Source organism: Amblyomma mixtum, chromosome 6 (genome assembly GCF_055824585.1).
Source record: "Amblyomma mixtum isolate Tamu chromosome 6, ASM5582458v1, whole genome shotgun sequence".
NCBI classification, from domain to species: Eukaryota; Metazoa; Arthropoda; class Arachnida; order Ixodida; family Ixodidae; genus Amblyomma; species Amblyomma mixtum.
In genome coordinates, this window is record NC_143017.1 from 27,965,386 (window position 1) to 27,984,608 (window position 19,223).

The 19,223-nt window shown below is 46.0% G+C and overlaps 1 long non-coding RNA gene across 1 annotated transcript; it reads right to left on the reverse strand.

The window, feature by feature from the left end:
• Positions 1-6,661: 6,661 nt before the first annotated feature.
• On the reverse strand, positions 6,662-8,449 carry LOC149338478 (uncharacterized). Its single transcript, XR_016283738.1, has 3 exons — positions 8,371-8,449; positions 8,114-8,276; positions 6,662-6,997 (listed from the first exon to the last, which is right to left on the reverse strand). It is a non-coding gene; the product is annotated as an uncharacterized LOC149338478 (long non-coding RNA).
• Between the last annotated feature and the right edge of the window lie 10,774 nt (positions 8,450-19,223).

Here is a 19,223-nt window from a genome sequence, read left to right on the forward strand (position 1 = left end):
TGTGCGTGAGGTGGGTGTGTCCAATGCGGAGCCGACATAAAATAACTTCAGTAAAACGTTCTTGATGCCTACATGATTGCCATTCCCCTAAAATTGGTTTCACAGAATGTAATTTGTTGTTTACGTGATCTTGCCATGCGGCCTGCCACTTATTTCTGAGTTTACTGTTGATAAACTTTAAGCAATCCCTGTGCGGTATGCTCACTTGTTTTATTTGGCCATTCCGGGCTTGTGCAGCGCATACATCTGCTTTTTCATTACCTACGATTCCAACATGGCTAGGAACCCAGCAGAATTTAATGTTACGTTTTTGTTTTGTGATTTTAACAATGTTATGTATGATGTTACCTATTATGGGTTCAGCAGCATTTCTGGAGTGCAGTGCTTTGAGCATACTCAGGGAATCGGTGTAAATGATGCTATTTTTGATATTCTCTCTTACTACTTTTTCCACAGCTACAAAGATGGCATAACACTCAGCAGTAAAAACCGATGCGCATTCTGGTAGTCGCATTATCTGTTTGTTTTTTCCTTGGATTACTGCACTTCCAACGTGATTTTCTGTTTTTGAGCCATCGGTATAAAATTCAATGTAAGTGTCATACTTTTCTTGTAGTGCAAAGAATTCCTGTAATATGTACTCGTTTGGCGTTTGCTTTTTATCTAAATGTGTCATTGTGAGGTCACATACTGAAGGCAGGCTGTACCATGGTGGTAAATATTCATTCCTTTGTGCAATATTCGGTAGGGCATCTAGTACTGTTAGCTCTTCACATTTGTCTTCAAAGCGCAATAGTAATGGTCTGATAGAATGTGGTTTGTTGATGAATAATCTTTTAGATGGGCACTTGGTGACAACTGGATGGCAGAGATGTTTCGGAAGAGAACAGATTTTTAAGACGTATGTGCATGTTAGTGCGATTCTTCGGTCCTCAAGAGCGGGCTCATTAGTTTCAACGTATAGGCTGGCTACTGCGCCTATCATCTGTATGCTCCAGATGATAGGCGCAGACCAAGATTATGAATGGGGTCTAATCTTTTTAAGTAGGATGCTCTTGCCGAACCATATACTATGCACCCGTAGTCCAGCTTGGAGCGCACCAGAGAGCGATATATTTGTAAAAGGCTTGCTCTATCGGACCCCCACCGCTTCCGTGAGAGAACTTTTAAGATATTGAGGGCTTGAGAAGCTTTCTTTTTAAGGTTGTTAATATGTGGTAGAAATGTGAGTTTCTTGTCGAAAGTTACGCCTAAAAATTTGTGTTCTAGTTTAATTGGTAGCGCAGTGTGATTCAAGTATAGATTGGGATCGACCTGTAGGCCTCGTCGCAATGAAAAAAGAACAGCTACTGTTTTTTGAGGAGAAAATTTAAACCCATTTATGTCTGCCCAAGCACCTAGTTTATTTAGTGTGATTTGTATTTGTCTCTCACAGGTTGATATGCTAGAGGACGTGCATGCTATTTGTAGGTCATCTACATAGACTGAATACATTATGGACTTGGGTATTATTTTAGCTAAGGAATTCATTTTTACTATGAAGAGTGTCGTGCTTAGAATGCACCCCTGGGGTACGCCGTTCTCTTGGGTGAAAGTCATGGAGAGAGTTGCTCCTAGGCGGACTCGGAATGTGCGGTTAGCCAGGAAGTCGTTCAAGCAGTTCAACATCCTGCCGCGGATACCTAGCTCTGCTAGGTCACGGAGGATGCCGAACTTCCACGTAGTATCGTAGGCCTTCTCCAAGTCGAAGAAGACCCCAATACAGTGCTGCTTGTGGATGAACGCCTCCCGGATGGTGTTTTCTAGGCGGACAAGATGATCTGTGGTGGAGCATGTTTTCTTAAACCCACATTGGTGTTTATCTAGTAGTTGCCGAGATTCAAGTACGAAGGTCAATCTAATGTTTATTACACTTTCGAAAGATTTAGCAATGCAGCTGGTGAGGGCTATTGGTCTGTAACTGCTAGGACTTGTTGGTGGTTTTCCGGGTTTGAGAAAAGGTATTATGACTGCTTTTTTCCACTCGTCAGGTATATTTCCAGTTATCCAGATTTTATTAAAGAATTTTAACAGTGCCTCTACAGCAGCCTCGGAGAGATGTGCAAGCATAGCGTAATGCACGTTGTCTGGTCCTGGTGCTGTCTTTTTTCCAGAAGATAATACTTTATTTAATTCTTGTAGTGTGAGAGGCTGGTTATAATCCTCATGTACACCTGCTCCAGATGGAAATTTTTGTTTTTCAGCTATTGATTTGTGTTTCTGAAATGTGTTTGTGTAGTTGGATGAGCTTGAGATCTCAGCAAAATGCTCGCCCAGTATGTTGGCCTGTTCTTCTAAAGATGTTTGTGTCCCGGGTGCCGTCAAGAGAGGAAGTGTGAAAGGGGTATGGTCACCAGTAAATTTACGAACTTTTTCCCACATTTTCTTTGATGTTATTGAACTATTTATTGAGGAGACATATTTCTGCCGAGAGGTTTTCTCTGCATTTCTTCGCACATACCGCGCTCTGGCTTTTGCCTTCTTAAAGGTGAGTAGGTTCTCTGCAGTGGGATATCGACGCAGAGCGCTCCAGGCTTTCTTTTGTTGTTTTTTTGCTAATGTGCATTCTTTTGTCCACCAAACTTTGTGTTTCTTTTCTGCAAGTCCTGTTGTTTGTGGTATAGCGAGTGTTGCGGCCGATATTATGCATTCAGTAAACTTCTCATTAATTTCATCTGTGCTAAGGTCGTCACAAAATTCCTTTTCCAGAGTGGCACTTTTTGTAAAAAGTGACCAGTCGGCGAGCTGAATTTTCCAGCGCCGTGGCCTTGTGGGGATGATTGGAGTCGATGATGAGAGCCTGATGATGGTAGGTAAGTGATCGCTGCCCATGGGGTCATTTAAAACATCCCATTTAAAATCGTTAAAAAGTAATGGTGATGCGAAAGCTAAATCGAGAGAGCTCATTTTTGCTGTGCTTGGACAGCAATATGTGGCTTTTCCCGTATTTAAAAGACAGACATTATTCGAAAGTATAAAATCTTCGATTGTTTGGCCTCTAGAGTCACAGCGTTCGCTTCCCCAAAACGGAGAGTGAGCGTTAAAATCGCCAACTACCAGGAATGGCTCCGGCAGTTGATCGATCAGGCCTTCTAGATCTTGGCATGTTAATGTGATGTGTGGGGGAAGATATACAGAACATATTGTAATGGTTTTGTAGCTGATGACGCTAACCGCAACCGCCTCAAGTTTTGTTTTCAGTTTGATTTCTTGAGCCGGGACGCCGCTTTGGATGATGATTGCGACGCCTCCCGAGAGTCTATTTGCATGTTCGCGATCACGCCTGAAAGTTGTGTAATGTTTTAAGATATTTGAATGTTGTGGACCAAGATTGGTCTCCTGGAGACATAGGGCTAGAGGCATCACTGACCCTAGAATATGAGTTATATCATTGTAGTTCCTCAACATTCCTCTACAGTTCCATTGTATTATGAAAGCCATCTTAGTTTTGTGTTTGTACTGATTGAAAAAACTAGATCAAGTTGTTTATGGCCCCGTGACTCGGGGCCTGTCTCTTTTTGACCGATCCAGGGAGCTCCGCCGACCGTCCGACGTGGACGGCGAGGGGCTGCCCGGGGTCGTGTCCATCGCCTCTGCGGAGGCACTGGACGACCGTGCAGGAGGCACATTGATTTTCGAATTTGACCTCGACCTGTGGGAAGAGGTCTTTGGGCCCGCCGACCCGGGGGTCTGCGTCCCCTCCTTTGGGGTAGGCGGAGTAGCGTGAGCTACTCCACCAGACGGCGCGGATGGCCCCGCCACAGGCTCACTACGTGTGGCCTGGACAGGTGCCGAAGCCTGGTGTGGTGCGCCGCGCCCACGCACCACATCGGCGAAGTTTGTTTTTGCAGTGAAGGTGAATTTGTTTGTTTGAGAGTATTGCCTTCTTGCTTCTTTGAAAGAAATGTTTTGCGTAGTCTTGAGAGTAATGATTTCTTTCTCTTTTTTCCAGGACGGACAAGCCCTGGAGTAGGCAGCATGGTCGCCATCACAGTTTGCACACCGTAGGTTAGCAACACATTCTTCGGATTGGTGGTCCTTCGAAGAGCATTTTGCGCAAGTTTTGCGGCCGCGACAACTCTGGGAGCCGTGGCCAAATCTCTGGCAGTTGAAACATCTGCGTGGGTTGGGAATATACGGTCTTACATTTATTTTCAGGTAGCCTACTTCAATGGATTCGGGTAATGTGCTCATGTTGAATGTCAAGATCAGGTGTTTGGTGTCCACTTCTTTGCCATCCTTCCGGATCTTGATCCGGTGGACATCTATAACTTCTTGGTCAGTAAGTCCTTCGAGCATTTCCTTTTCAGAAAGGTGGACAAAATCTATTTCAGAAATGACGCCTCGTACAGTATTCAGAGACCGATGTGGGGTCACAGAGACAGGGATGTCCCCAATGGATACAATTGTTGCAACTTTTGAGTGTTGTATGCTGTCGCGCAGTTCAAGAAGTAAGTCGCCACTGGCCATTTTTGACACCTTGTAGCCAAGGCTTAAGGCATCCGTCAAGCGTTTTGAGACTTGGAATGGGGATATTATCCTTGCTTGTGTTTCTTCTGCTTTACTGTGAATGACATGAAATTTTGGAAAGGATACTTTTCTTTTCTGGAAAAAGTCATCTGCTTCGGTCCGCCCTCTCTTGAGAGAGCGATCAAGTTTTGAAAGGGGGGGAGCCATAAAAAAATGTAGTTTTTCGGTCATGGTGCCAGCCACCCACCATGGAGTCCAACAAGGGGACGCGACAGGTACTTGAAAGAAAGTCCTGCCCACGCCAGCTGTACACCTTAACTATAACCTAATATGACTCAACTCAGGGTAGTTGGTCACACACGATTAACCCTCGCCGCCAGGAAAAAGGAAAAAACAAAGAAGAGAGGAGGATACAGGAAAGTTGTAAGAAAGGAAATAGGAAAGTGAAAGGTAGAGGGGAGGACAGGAAAAGGCGACTGCCGATTTCCCCCGGTCGGGTCAGGCCGGAGGTGCCGTCTACAGGAAGCTGGGGCCAAAGTGGTGTGTTGCCTCTGCCGAGGGGCCTTAAGGGTCCAAACGCTCGGCATCGGCTCAACCACCAGGATCCCCTTTTCCCCGGACACGGCGATGCCACGCACGGCTAAGCGCGGATGCTCGGGTCCGTGGTGACGCATTGTTCACCATCATCCCCCTGAGGGGATGTCCCTGCGGATGCTCGGGTTAACCCCGTGGTGTCGCCACTCACCAACGTCTGCATGCTGCAGACGCCTCCCTGCGGGGAACAGCTGCAATGACTCAACCCCACACCTGCTCAGTCTTGAGTGCTTGTCGCGGACGATGCCACGGTTGCTGTTGAAGGACTCTGTACCGCTCGCGTTAGTGTTGCCGGCCATGGTCTGCTGGTAGAGTTGACTGTTTTGGACCCCTGTGCACATGACCTTATTTTTGGTTTCAATTTTCTGTGTGAATGCTCAGCTCTTATCAACTGTTCGCAAGGCGTTTTGCACCTTGCTCTCCCACCCATCGATCCCGAACCCTTGTCTTCTGTGCCCTGATTGTATTCTCCTAGCCAAGTTTCTCTGCCATCACGAGCCGCATCTTTCGTTGCCCTGCGTCCCAACCTGTCTATCCCTGATGGTGACTACCTAGTTGCACCTATTACCGATCTGCTGCTGAGCCGCAACATTGCACAGCCCCATATGGTCGCTAGAGTCAGTGTTAGATTTCATAAATGATTCCTTAATTTCTGTGCTGTTCGTATACCCACTGGAATAGAATGACTTCACAGTGCCTTCTGAACCTCTCCAGCGTGAGACAAATGATGAAAATGCAAGTGTGTATGATCATAAGCACATTGCTATAGTAGGATACAACTTACAAAACAGTATTTAGTAACAATGGGCCACGGTCTGCAGCGTCCCGTATTACTGCACTGACCAAGCACAACAATAAGCGAAATCAGCTTTTTAATCTTTGACTATAATAAACACACCAGAGGCATCAAAATTCTAGGGCGTATTTTTACTTGGGATTAGCTTCTTTTTTAGGCAACATAAAAAGTTAGCACAGCACACTACCGTTCTTTTGTCACGGACGATTTCTGTGTGGTGGCCCACAATGTGGACAGTTTCACTGCAGGCGAAAGTTTAATCCGACTGTAGTAAACGAGGAGAAGGAAATAAGCTTGCACGCAAACAGCGTTTAAAAAAAGTACCCAGACTCCTCACTACTGACTGGTATGTTGCTGATTCTGCAACCTTTTATTGTCTTATGAGAAAACAGTACTAAATATCTTACTGTTTTCAGAAATGTGCATATAACACAGAGGATCTAATTTCACATGCAAGGCCACCTGAGACAATGCTACTATGCCAGGTTGAAAAGACAGCTGCATGTCCAAACAAATCCAATTAAGCTGTAGTCCAGACTGGCCGACAGTGCACTAGTTGCATCAATGGCTGTGAGAACCAAAATTCTATGTCTCTTCTTTTTGCAGGAAAGCAAGAAATGATCGCAAAACTGTCATGTGTGCTTGCTTCCAAGTATATCACACAAGTTGGGGATTATTGAAATTTGAATTTATTGCAAAAAAAGGGGAGTGCACAGTACTTATAAACATTGTGGTTCAAATGATGCTATGATGTCCATTATTTTTGCCTTGCATTGGCTGGCTATCTGTGGCGGCCACCTGCCAAGGGTCATCCCAATTGATAGACCAAAGGCCTCATTTTCAGACATTTTTTTTTGAAGCTGCAAAAGCAGCTGATCCTCAAAACTGTCATTTTTTCGTTTTTTGGCCTCGGGCCTTCTCACAAGGCTTTCTGGAGGTGCAGGTAATTCTATCTGCTTGTCGCAGCTTTCTGCTGCTGTTTCAGGTGTTGAATGAACTGAGGGGCCATCCATCATTGCTGCGAAGATGTCTTCTGCGGTGCTGGGCTCATCAAGCACTGGCCTCTCTGTCTGTCGTGCAGTGGAACTACACGTTGTTCTGGAAGAGAAAACAGATGTCAATAAATTGCATAAAGGCAGCACTTCCTTTGATATCTTTAATTATCTTATACAGAGCCATTGAGTTCCTCAATTGGCTGTTGTCCTCAACTTCTTTGCACTGCATGTTCGAGAAGGCATTATTATCTCTTCTTGCTAGTCTGAAAATCAGCATTTAGAATCTTGCATCTTTCTCTTTCACCCATAACTTTTGCCAACCTCCTTTCCTCGGCTACTTGCCATGCCTCTTGAGACAACCATCTTGCTTTCTTGCATTTCTTTGCCTTTGGCACTATCTCAGCAGTAACCTCCGGTAAGATACACGAACATCAGTCCACATCTCTTCAAGCGCCCTCTCACCTAGATCCAATTCTTGAAATTGGTTTCTCACTTCCACTGCATATTCTGATGGAATTTGATCCAAATCGTACGTGAATGGCCTGCTAGCTTTCTGAGCTTGCTTCAATCGAAGCTTAAATTTGGCAACAAGAAGCTGATGATCGGTACGACAATCTGCTCCAGACTTTGTTTTTACAGATTTTCGTCCACTGCATTTTCAGCGCAGTCATTTAATGAACCCATGACATCTATCATGCAAGCCATGCGGATGCAAGCCTGAATGCTTTGAGGCATTCGGTGCTGTTAGTAAAGTTCTACATAAATAGCAAAAAATGGAAGACAAAGGCAAAGAGCGATGTCATTTGCGGCATCTGCTATCTACTGAAAAAGCTCCGCCCGGAGGAAATTAGTGACAGGAGAAACGACAGAGTGGCGCAATGCAGATTGTAGGGATTTTCGAGAGGGGATGGCGGAAAGAACGTAATCTCAAAACACTGCACTATGTATACAAAGCCCATTCACATACACATGCAAACCAGTTATGAAAAAGTTCCACTGCTAGCGCGCTGTTGTACACGCAAGTTCCGTGCCGCACGCCAGCGGCCACCACCTCCGTACACACAAGTAGTACACGCTGCACATACAAGCTGCATGTGTTTTGACCTGTCACTGTCAAGCAGCAGGCTTGGGGGCATCGCATAATATACCATACGACTGCTGACACAAAATAACAAGCGCGTAATATGACAAATAAAAGTGCGTTGCGTTCAATACGTACTTTCTTGGTCGGCCGCAATCCCGGTCAAATTCCATAGCTTGGGCGAATTCCCACGTTCGCTTCGCAACATATCCGCTCCCACTCCTTTTGGACAGCTCAATTGCCTTCTGTTCTCTCGTGTAACGATCTCGGAGCCGCTTCCACAACTTTAGGCATTCGTCCACTACAGTACGAAAGAAAAAGAAAAACAAGCGGCTTGCAGCAACCACAACAAAGGGTAAACACTACAGACGGCGAGTAGCGACGGCTTATTTTACCTGTAGCCAGGCCGCTTTCCCTTGCGATCCGTTTCCAGGCGTTTTCCTTCCGCTCCGTGTCCCTGTATTCGAGTTTTCGAGTATCATACACACACGGATGTCTGCTAATTGCCTCAATGAATGCCTCAATGACGCTGTCGGAATACACGGCCATGCTGCCTACTTCCGCCATGGCTTCCCGTTGTGGACCGTGCCTCCCGCGTTGCGCGCAAAGACTCTCGGTCAGACACGCAGTGCATTCTGGGTAGCGCAGGCGTCTGCTGTCGGCGCGAGATAGAGCAGGTTCTATTTCGACGTTGTGCAGCCGGAGCGCGTTGGTGGACGTCGGCGACGTTGGCGCGCCGGACTGTAGAGTGCCCCGTTTCTGCTAGCGTGACGTCGCTGTGCCGCGCGCTCGCGCGCGCATGCGTCACGTCGGACTATAAACGAGCCTTTAGTCTATGCACGTGCGGCGTTAACCTTGAAATCGCTCTACACAGTTCGATGCCGAGAGCTTTCGCCTGCCCCTTTAACACCCGCACGAAGCGACAAGTCTTTAAAGGGGTGGAGGCACCAAATTTTGAAGCTATAAAAAGCCTGCTATGGGATTCCTATGTATGCAAGGGCACTCAACGCCAGGTGTTGGACGCAACAAACATTTAAAAAGTATTTTAATTCGGTTCCAAAGATTACCTAAATGCTCACTCTCATGATCTAGACCCATCGCTAGCGCCATCAACGCTGAAGGCCCAACTCCATCGGCGCCCCTCGGTAAAGTGAGCTAGAAGAGGGTAGTGGGCTCAGAAGCGTTTGCGGGACGGCAGGCTGGAAACGCTGATTGGTCGATGGGATGCGCTTCTCCGTGACGTTTTTTGACTTCGCCCTCGTTCTCAACCGGACGTGGCGTCAGCGCGCCTTTCTCGACCTCTCCCTAGAGCGCCTGGGGAATCGCTAGGTGCACCCGCCGCGCCGCGCGTGCGTGGTGAGCGGGCATGCCGCATTCGTTTCGTGATCCTCGGCGCGCTCGTTTCGAGGCGTGTGCAGCTATGGCGTTCGTGCGTGGTGCGCTCGGCGGCGACAGCCAGCTGAAATTTCTGTGCAGTTTTTGCTTGCGGCTTTCGCCGTTTCCCCAGGAGCACGTGGCTAGTGTCGTGCTCGTATTTAAAGTTTTTGCCGCGGCACTACAAGGATCCGCATCAGGCGCGCTTTGAGGACCGCCGTTTGACAGCTACGCTGACGCGCTTGTCGGGGGTGCGCATTCTCAACCCTGAGGTAAGGACTGAACTACATTGTCGCAAGTTTTCTCGTGCATTGAGGACTCACCAAATTGCGGTGCTTGTAACGAAACTTTTTTTTTTTTTTTGCAGCGTCGTTCCCTGGATATGCTTCTCGGAAGCCGATGTCATTGTTCGCCGCGGACGCTGGGCCTACTGCTCGCCGCCACGCCGCTGTAGGTTGACGTTGAAGATCTGCTCCAAACGGCCCTTTTCAGGGCCGCTTCATTGCTTCCTGGAAGATTGCGGGCATCAATCTCGCGGCCGTGTTCCCTCTCTTTGTCGAAATCGGCGCCAGACATCAGAACCCGAGCTAGGCCTCGTTGCAGGGTTAAACGAGTGCAGTGTGGCTTTAGAGAAGTTATGACTTGCGCTTAGTCTATCTATATCATTCATTCAGTGCAGTGTGCCTTTGCTTCTTTAGCGACTTCTCACGCCTTGTCGAAATCGGATTTAAAGCTCACGCCACGCCTCGTTGAATGGGTTAACCGAGTGCAGCGCCTAGCTTTGTTTTTGTGTTCTAACCTGTAAGCAGTGCACCTTTCTTCGCTCCTTACTTTTGTTCTTTTCAGTCGTTTCCTGAATCCGTCGAAAGAGCCAGGCTTGCCGGATGGTTGTTCGCCGTGAATGGAACCACGAGGCGATCGCATCTGCATACACAGCACGACTTTGTTCCCTCGTGTTTTTTTTTTTACCAAGGATTGCTTCGACAGCTCGTGCAAAACGAGGACTGCGCACGCCGTGTCCTCGCTGCTTAGTGAAGAGGCACAAAACGGATGTCGTCCTTACTAAAGGCCCTTCTCGGGGCCACCTCAGTGTTTCCTGGCAGATCACGCGCTTTCCGCCCTGTGCACATGTTCCCCTCATTTCCAATCATTTGTAAGTTGCATATCAATGAATTAATAAATCAGTCAATGCACTTTATTTACCAGAAAAATCTGGCTGGTCACCCTGGGCTAAAAGCTGTGCACACAGCTTGACAAGGCCCAGGGGACCATTAGATGACAGTTTTGAACGTAGGAAAAACAAGTTGGTACTTTAAAAGAACATGGAAAGTACACCAAACAATATAAGAGATAAACATTACAATCGCGCATTACAGTAAAGAAAAAGAAAACACTTTGACAGCAGACATACAGTATCAATTTACACTATAATACATACAAAAATCACGACATTCAGCATTATGGCACGAAATATAAGAACAGCACATAAAGCAAAAAAGAGAATGCAAGTTACAATAGTACAGATAGATTAGCTGTTTACATTTGCATATGCATAAAATTAGTCCTCGTCTCCTTGGGCCTCCTTCAAATCCTGCAGAAGGCTTGAATTTGCAACTGCTAATATCAAAGAAGATTTAGAAGAACTTCAGTTTGGGATACACGGTGCATAGTACTTGAGAAAACAAACAATAGCGCCTACAATGACACACACAGAAGAATAACTATGCAGCACAAGCGCTATCCTGCGCTCTACAGTATGGAACTGTGACTGAAAAATGAACCTTCACGTCAGTGAAATATGAGCCTTTAGGCTGTCTACAAATTGTTATTACAGAAAGAAAGAAATATTAGTGAATGTTGTGTGAGAGGCTTGCATATTACTCTGTTTGTTTATTTATTTATTTACCCCTCAAGGCCAGTGGCATTACACAGATGTTAGGGTGGGCTAGTCTAAAAGGAAAGTAAAATAATAGAGCCCGGCCCGCACCGCTTAGAGCACAACGGGCTAGTGGCATTACACAGGGGGAATGGTAAATATACTAAAACTGAGAGAAAAATACAGTTGATTACATGAACATTAAACAGCGCCTGAATATACAATGTTAGCTAGTGCTACGCGGAACTGCTCGTAATTTTCAGTGCCGGCAACTTCTGCGGTAAGGTGGTTCCAGTCGCATGAGGTTCGCGGCAGGAATGACTGCGAGCAGCATTTTCTGTTGCATGACGTACTTCCAACTTTGTGATCATGATCAATGCGGCGGGATACAGAAATTGTACGGGGGATGAGGTGATCACGAAGAGCGGGATGATGGTACAGCTTGTGGAACAGGATGATACGAAACACTTTTCTACGCGATGTCAGTTATGGGAGGCAGATATTAGACTTCATAGCTGTGCGGTTGTAGTTAACAAGGATTAAACGCACAGAGTTATTTTGCACCAGCTCAAGATCATTAATGAAGTCATGAGCAGGGTGCCATACACGTGTTGCATGCTCGAGTTTTTACCGTATTAGTGTTTGATAAAGCAGTAGTTTCAAATTGGAAGGAACGTTAAAGAAGTTGCGACGTAAGTAGCAAAGCATGCGATTAGCATTTTCAATTATGTTCTCGGTATGAAGAGACCAGTTAAGATAATAAGTAATGTGGACGCCGATGCACTTATATGATGAGGCTGATTCCAACGAAATGTTATCGATGTAGTAGTGAGGTGGGACGGAAGTTTTTCTAGATACACGCATGACTTTGCATTTGTTCATATATAGCTGCATTCACCATTCTTCGCACTGAAGTCAGTGGCGGTCTCGTCAAGTAGTCCCCTGCTTTGTACGTTCACCTTGTTAGCGGCTGTCTTATTTCACACAATTCCACGTTCTACACGTTGATAGGTATCGTGTTCCTGCCTTGGTGGTAGTGGTTTATTTAAAAAAAAAAGGAAGCAAAAGAGTGTTGCCGGCTGCGGCAATTGCTATCTAATATCTTAAGCACCCGAGCTGCAGCCGGCGGAAACGACAGGGAAAGGGAGAGGATAGTAAGGAGAAGTATAGAGGGGAGCGACAGCAAGAAAGGACAGGGGAGAGCTTTGTACACTATTTACAAAATACAAAAGTAATCAAGTTCCCGCCACCGTTGTCTTGCCATGCCGCCGGCGCGGCGGCGACGGCGGTGCCATTTACCTGCGGTTGCGGTGGCCAACAACCTCGTCGGCGGGAGGGGGGGGGGGGGGGGAGCCACCCATTCATGTCTTTATCCCACCAGGGACACAGCGACGCAAGCGAGGGGACCATCCCTTTCTGGCTTGACAAGGAGCGCCGACCAGCCGCCTTGGGGACTGAGGGCAGAACAAATTAAGCCACTTCCCAGAACTGATAAATGAAGGCCGCTAACCCCACTGGTGAAATGTCCGGGCAGGTGCTTTGACCTTAGTGGACATGTCGTGGCAATTATCTCAGACGTCGACTCGTTTCCCCTGGTATCGAAATGAATATTGCTCGCGTAAACGTTAACATTCAAAGATTGAGTAATGGTATAACGTCTGTACCTTTCGCCATTTATTTTTCAATAACAAAGCGCAAAAAAAATTTTGTGCAAATAAAATGAAAAATCGTTGTTTCTATTTTTTCTTTTTTTATATACAGCAGTCTGTCCGCTCCCCCTAAAACCACTCTCTGTGACCGCCACTGACTGAAGTAATGTAAGGTTGTTAGTGTTGGTTATTTCTCTAAAAATGACGCAAACATCAGCGAATAGGTGAATATGAGAATCCATAAGAGAGCGGGGATCATTAATGTTAGATCAGGAACAGTAGCTAGGGTCCAAGAACTGAACCTTGTGGAACTCCGGAAGACACCTCTGTAAAACAGGTGTTATAACCGTAAGCAATAACTAATTGTGAGCGATTAAGTAGACATTCAATCCATTTCAATAAGTTACAGTCAATATTCAGATGTTTTAGTTTGTGAGCCAAAAGGTTGTGACATACATCGTCGAAAGCCTTTGAAAAATCCAGAAATATATAGTCAGTTAGTGATGATAGATCTAGAATACAGTGCAATGCATATGTAAACTTTATTAACTGTGTTTCGCAAGAGTAAGGTTTTCGAAAACCATGTTGCGCTGACATAAAAAAGTTGTTCAATGAAAGGAAGTTAACAAGGTTGGTGAATATTATATGTTTGAACATTTTGGGTCAAGTATTGGTAAGGGATATGGGACGATAATTAATAGGGGATGCTTTGCTGCCGGATTTGTAGACTGTAACCCCCTTTCCGATCTTCCACTCAGTAGCAGCGTTGACTGGTCAATGCTGGAAAAGTTTGGTTAGTATAATGGGCGAATAAGCTGCAGTGCTTTTTAAGTAACGCAGTCATAACCCGGAGCGGAATGAACACTGAGTCCATCAATAAGCTTATTCACACCAGTAGGAGCAACAGTTATAGGTGGCATGAAAACATAGTTGAAGTGGTGAGTTGTAGGCATATGTATACATCAGATATGGGTGTAAAGTTGTCAGTGATTACGCGGTTAAGAATCGTGACGCGAACGTCGGAAGGGATGAGGTCGCCTAACGGGTCAGATAACGCAAAACTATCGTCGGTGGAAGGATTAATGACCCGCCAGAATTTTTGACATTGGTGGTTACATGTGAGTGGAAGTGCTTTTAGCGCTTTTGAGCGCCTGAACATACATGTTGGAAGCCGCTGAATACGAAGTCCGATCGCTCACTAGTTGGCGAGAACTTTGCGATGCGGTAGAGGCTTTCTTTTTGTTATATAAACGTTTAATGTGATTATTACACTAGGGAGCTATTGAGTGGGTGGTAGCAGTGCGTTCAGGAGTGTATTGTTCTGTGAGTTGGGTGATTGTAGCTGTGAACATGCTCCAGTTGGTTTGAATGCTGCGGACACCAAAGCTATGGGAAAGCATCGATAAAAAAAATAGTTCATTATTTATCGCCTGAAAATTTGCTCCATTGTAGTCTCGTATTATTATTTTTTTTTTTCTTTTTGTTAGTGTTCGGAATGGCTAGATTAATGTCATAGTGCATTAGCAAATGGTCGCTGATGCCTGGCAGGTATGTAATAGGTGAGACTATGTCAGATCGATTTGTCAGGATTAAATCTAGCGTATTAGCCGCGTTGGCTGTTATAGTCCCTTGTGAGCACAAATGCACTAACAAGAATACTGAGCGCACATCTAAAAATTCGCCACTTCGAGACGAGAACGGGGACATTAAAGGGGAGTTGGTATCCCATGTTATCTTCGAAAAAATTAGATCGGCAAATAAAACAATACTGAAATAGATCATGGTGCTTTGTTTTTAAGTGTTTCCATAAAAAAGTATGGCAACAGATAAGGAAAGGCTTAGGTGATCGTGATCGAGGAGGTTAGACAGAATTATAGTGCAACAGCTTGAAACAGGTCTTCACATCATTCATATATACTAGAACATTGCAGGAGCCCGGACAAAGCAAAATTACACAAATTACGTTTGAATAGAGATTATGGCAGGAAAGTGGATGAAATATATATAGCTAAAAGAAGAATTGTGAACCGAAGCAAAGTATGTAATGAGCCAGAAATATGCATATCAAAGAAGACACTGCACTGAGAAAATGGACAGCATGAAATAAATGAGCAGCACAAGTGCAGCGTACAGGCCTTTATCAAAGAATTTATTTTTTGTTTATTTACCACGTCCTGGTAGTGTTAGCTCCATAAAGCATTATCAAAATTATCACAATTTTCAGTTTTATTTGCTTAGGAGAACGTTAGAGCAATAAGAACTTGGCTCATAAATGCACCTCAAATATTGCCATAAATCATCGTACTCTTCGTCCTGGGCCACAAGAGCTGGGGCTTCATGAGATAATTATTACGGTGCATTAACGAAAATTTCAACATGCCGTCAGCATGCAAAGATTTTATACTGGCGCTGAAAAACCCGCATTTTTTTAATTTTCGCTGACAGGAGGGAGTAACTTTCTTGACTGCGCTGCTTTCTTCCTAAGCAAATGAAAGACGTGTATGCCGAGCAAAAACAATTCGAAAATATGTAGCGTAAGATATAACACTAATGCACTGTGAAGCTTGATGCCTTATTGGTCCAGTAGAGTGGAGAGCTGGGCGAGTTAATTGGTTCACGATTGTAGAAAGAAAACCAGCGCAAAAGACGGGGACATAGAACTGGGAACACAGAACAGAGCGTCGTCCTGTGTTCCTGTTCTGCGTCTCCATCCTTTGCCCTTGTTTTTTTTTTCCTTAATTGGCCATGCACTTGTGGCAATTTAAGTGCACTTCCTGTGAATTTTGCACAAAAGTAGTGTATTTTTGCATTCACCTTTTTTACACGCTGAGTTGTTTTATCTTTTGGTCACTTCAGAAGGGAGGAGTTAGTATAGAAGTAATTTACTTGGAGAATACAAGGAAATATATCTTGCGATGAATTTTCTCATATTTTAATTCTGCCTGATGGGAATGCATTACGCGCCATACGGTGTTACTCACAACCAAACGCCCAAGGCTCTAAGTTGGGCAAAGCATGTATCATATATGTGGAAGTGCGAATATGGCTGTGGTGCGCTGGGCGTCTTGCATGCACAGCAGGAAGTGATTTGTGTCTAGACCATCCAGGAGGGCATGTACAAGGACGGGAGGATAGTACAAACGCTAAAAAAAAAAAAAAAGCTAGCTGGGGCTAGAAACGCATTTTTCGTTCTAGCAAGTACCAACGTTGGGGCAAAGCAACCAGTTTTGGGCGCCTTGTAAGAAGAAAGGATGGTTCTGGGAAGCGGAGGCAGGGCTGCGTACGGCGCACGCGAGGTCGCGGGGTCACGGAGTAGCGCTGCAGCAGCACATCGGGAAAAGGTTAAATTCTTCCACTCGCAGCGCACCGCAGAGCCGGCAGCCTTCTCTCTTGTCCGCCTACCCGGCAGGTTCCGGCCGGGGAGACGGACAATAGTCGCGGGCGAGAGCGAAGGAGGGGGGGGGGGGGGGGCCCACCACATGAAAGGCATTAGAAGAATGTCACTGGCGCCTCCACTACGGCTCAGCTTGTACTATTCTGGCGCAGTGCTGCGTTTCGCCGTAATCGCTTGTCAGCAAAGTGAACACAGCACCGTGCCTTCCCGTGAATAGTACAAGCAGGGACGTCGCGGCCACATCGGCATTCGCAGTATAGCGCCGCCCTGTCGCTTATTTGCTCGCTTATCCTCTAACAAGTCAAAAAGTCTTCCTGTTGTGGCACGCCATCCATGGCTTACGACACCACGTCTGTCATTCCCCTTCATACTTCAAGCGTTTCTCTTGCTATGGAAGTATTAGCCGTTGCGGCCACCAATTCAAGCAGCGAGAAAAATTTCAGCGCCGCAGGATTCGTAATGAAAGAGCGCCGCTCTTGTTTCGATCAAGCCATCATCAATGAACAACTTGCATATTTAGAGTGATAAATCTATACCTTTATGCGTTGTGTCTTGTGTATAATCCCAAACTGTGATCTGGAATGCGAGGTCAAAATTTGAATGTCATTGAAATAAACTCATTTTCCTGAAATTCTCTTTTTGTGTCGTCGCCGCTTTGCAGGTCAGGCCGAGCACGAGCGTGCTCAGGGTCCTTCAGTGTCGGGCCGGGCTTCCTGTCGGTAGGTTAAGTCCCGGGCCGGGCGCGGGTTCGAAATTGCGGCCCGTGCACAGCTCTATTCAGAAACCTAATCACATTTCCTTTTGTGAAAAAAGAGCTATGTGCAGAGTTTAAATGGTGCAAGTATGAAGCTACAATGAAGTCAATTACCAAACACATCGAAACATCAGTTGTGATGCCTGAAAAAAGATGTACTGCAACATATAAATACTTAAGTCTCGATAAGCAGGAATACTGAAGGGGAATAAAAACAGTCTTTTGTTCGGGCTCACGCACCTGCTACAAACATATTCTTTATACATAGCAATAAAACTTGAAATAACTGTTTAAGAAGCCTTTTGGTCAAAGTATAGCTAAGTATGACTGAAAGGAGTCCGCAAGAAATGCACGGAAGCAGGCATGCAGTGTGATAGCGCAGCGCGACAGGTGCGCTTTTTAATCTCGCGCGCGCACTGAAGAACATGGGTTTATGGTTTATTGGGGTTTTAACGTCGCAAAACGAGTCAGGCTATGAGGGACGCCGTAGTGAAAGGGGTTCGGAAATTTCGACCACCTGGGGTTCTTTAACGTGCACTGACATCGCACAGTACACGGGCCTCTAGAATTTAGCCTCCATCGAAATTCGACCACCCCGACCGGGATCGAACCCGCGTCTTTCGGATCAGCGGCCGAGCGCCATAGCCACTGAGCCACCGCGGCGGGTCGAAAGACATGACGGGGACACGCCGAGGAGGCAACGCTGCAGTGCACGCTGCCTCCTCGCCTCTCGGCTCCTCGCGAGCAGCCCCGTCCGCTGACGAGCGGTGGCGGGGGAAAATCTAGGGAAAACATGCCTGTCCCCAACCGGACATGACGTCATTAAATATCACGTGACCTATGACGTCACGCGTATGACGTCATATTTTTTTGACCAATCAGCGTTTCCAGCCTGCCGTCCCGCAAACGCTTGTAGTGGGCTCACTCCTTAGCCGCCGCCATGCATTGCGGTGACGCCGTCTATGTCAACAGATTCTACTTCTCCGCGCCCCCGCGAGGCGGCACCACCGCCGCCTTCACTGTAGGAGCGTGCGCTGACGCGCGTTTGAGCCGCTGCCGCCGCTGCAGCCGCTGCTGTATGCCTTCGCGTCTTGCGCGTTGCCATAAGCAGTACACCAGCCTATCTTACGCAGAAAGTTGGATACAAATACTGGATGACGTCAAGAACCAGTCAGGACCCTCTTGAAAACCTATTTTGGTATTATCCGGCAGTCATCAGGTAGCAGGGATGGCCCCACTCCCAACACAGTTTTTGATAATGTCTTTCATTTAGTGGTCTCATCAAGACAGTAAGCCAGGGGAACTGTGACCAGGACGAGCTAGCCGCATTGCTAGATATACAGACTTGTGCTGACAGGCTGTCACATCAAGAAAGCACAAATGCAGCTACGAGTGTAAATACTGCATGTCAGCCAGTTACTGCACAGACATCTGCTGACCACAGCCAGCATATAGCTATAGAAGTGATTCTAGGCTGATATTTTACATTTATGGGTACTTTGCTAGAAAATGTGTAGTGAAAACGAATTGCGAAGCTTGTACAAGCCTACTAGCCATGGCACCGCAGGGAGGCTTTAGCTTTTCGCGACAATTTCCAAATTTCAGCCACCTTTCACAACATCTCAAAGAACAGCTATATTTTACTCGCGTCCGCACGGTACTCGAATATGCCTCAGTGTGCTGTGACCCGCACACACAAGAACTTATTGATAAAGTGGAAAAAATACAAAACAGGGCAGTCCGCTTTGTATTTGGAAATTATTCCAGGACACTCAGTATCTCAGAAAGCAAAACGAATCTTCAGTGGCCAGAACTTAAAACTCGAAGAAGAAATCTGAGATCAAAATTTTTACATAACATTTTCTATTCCAAGAGTGGTATAGACGGAACAAAATATTTTAAGCCGCCTGTCTCGAAGCGAATTGGGACCACAACTTAAAGCTTCCTTCTAAAGGTATACTCTGCTATTCGTTTTTTCTGCGAACAATTGGCGAATGAAATGCTTTGCCGCCACATATATTGTTAATGTTCTACCTAATGAAGCCTTTTTTCACTCGTTAAGTGCATGATTTCTTGTTTTTTGAATGTGGAGTGCCCCCCTGCTGTAATGCCGAAAGGCGAAGCAGGTACCAAATAAATAAATAAATAAATAAGAGACTGCTGTATCCGTCAGGTCAGCTGTACAGCTACATGAACAAACT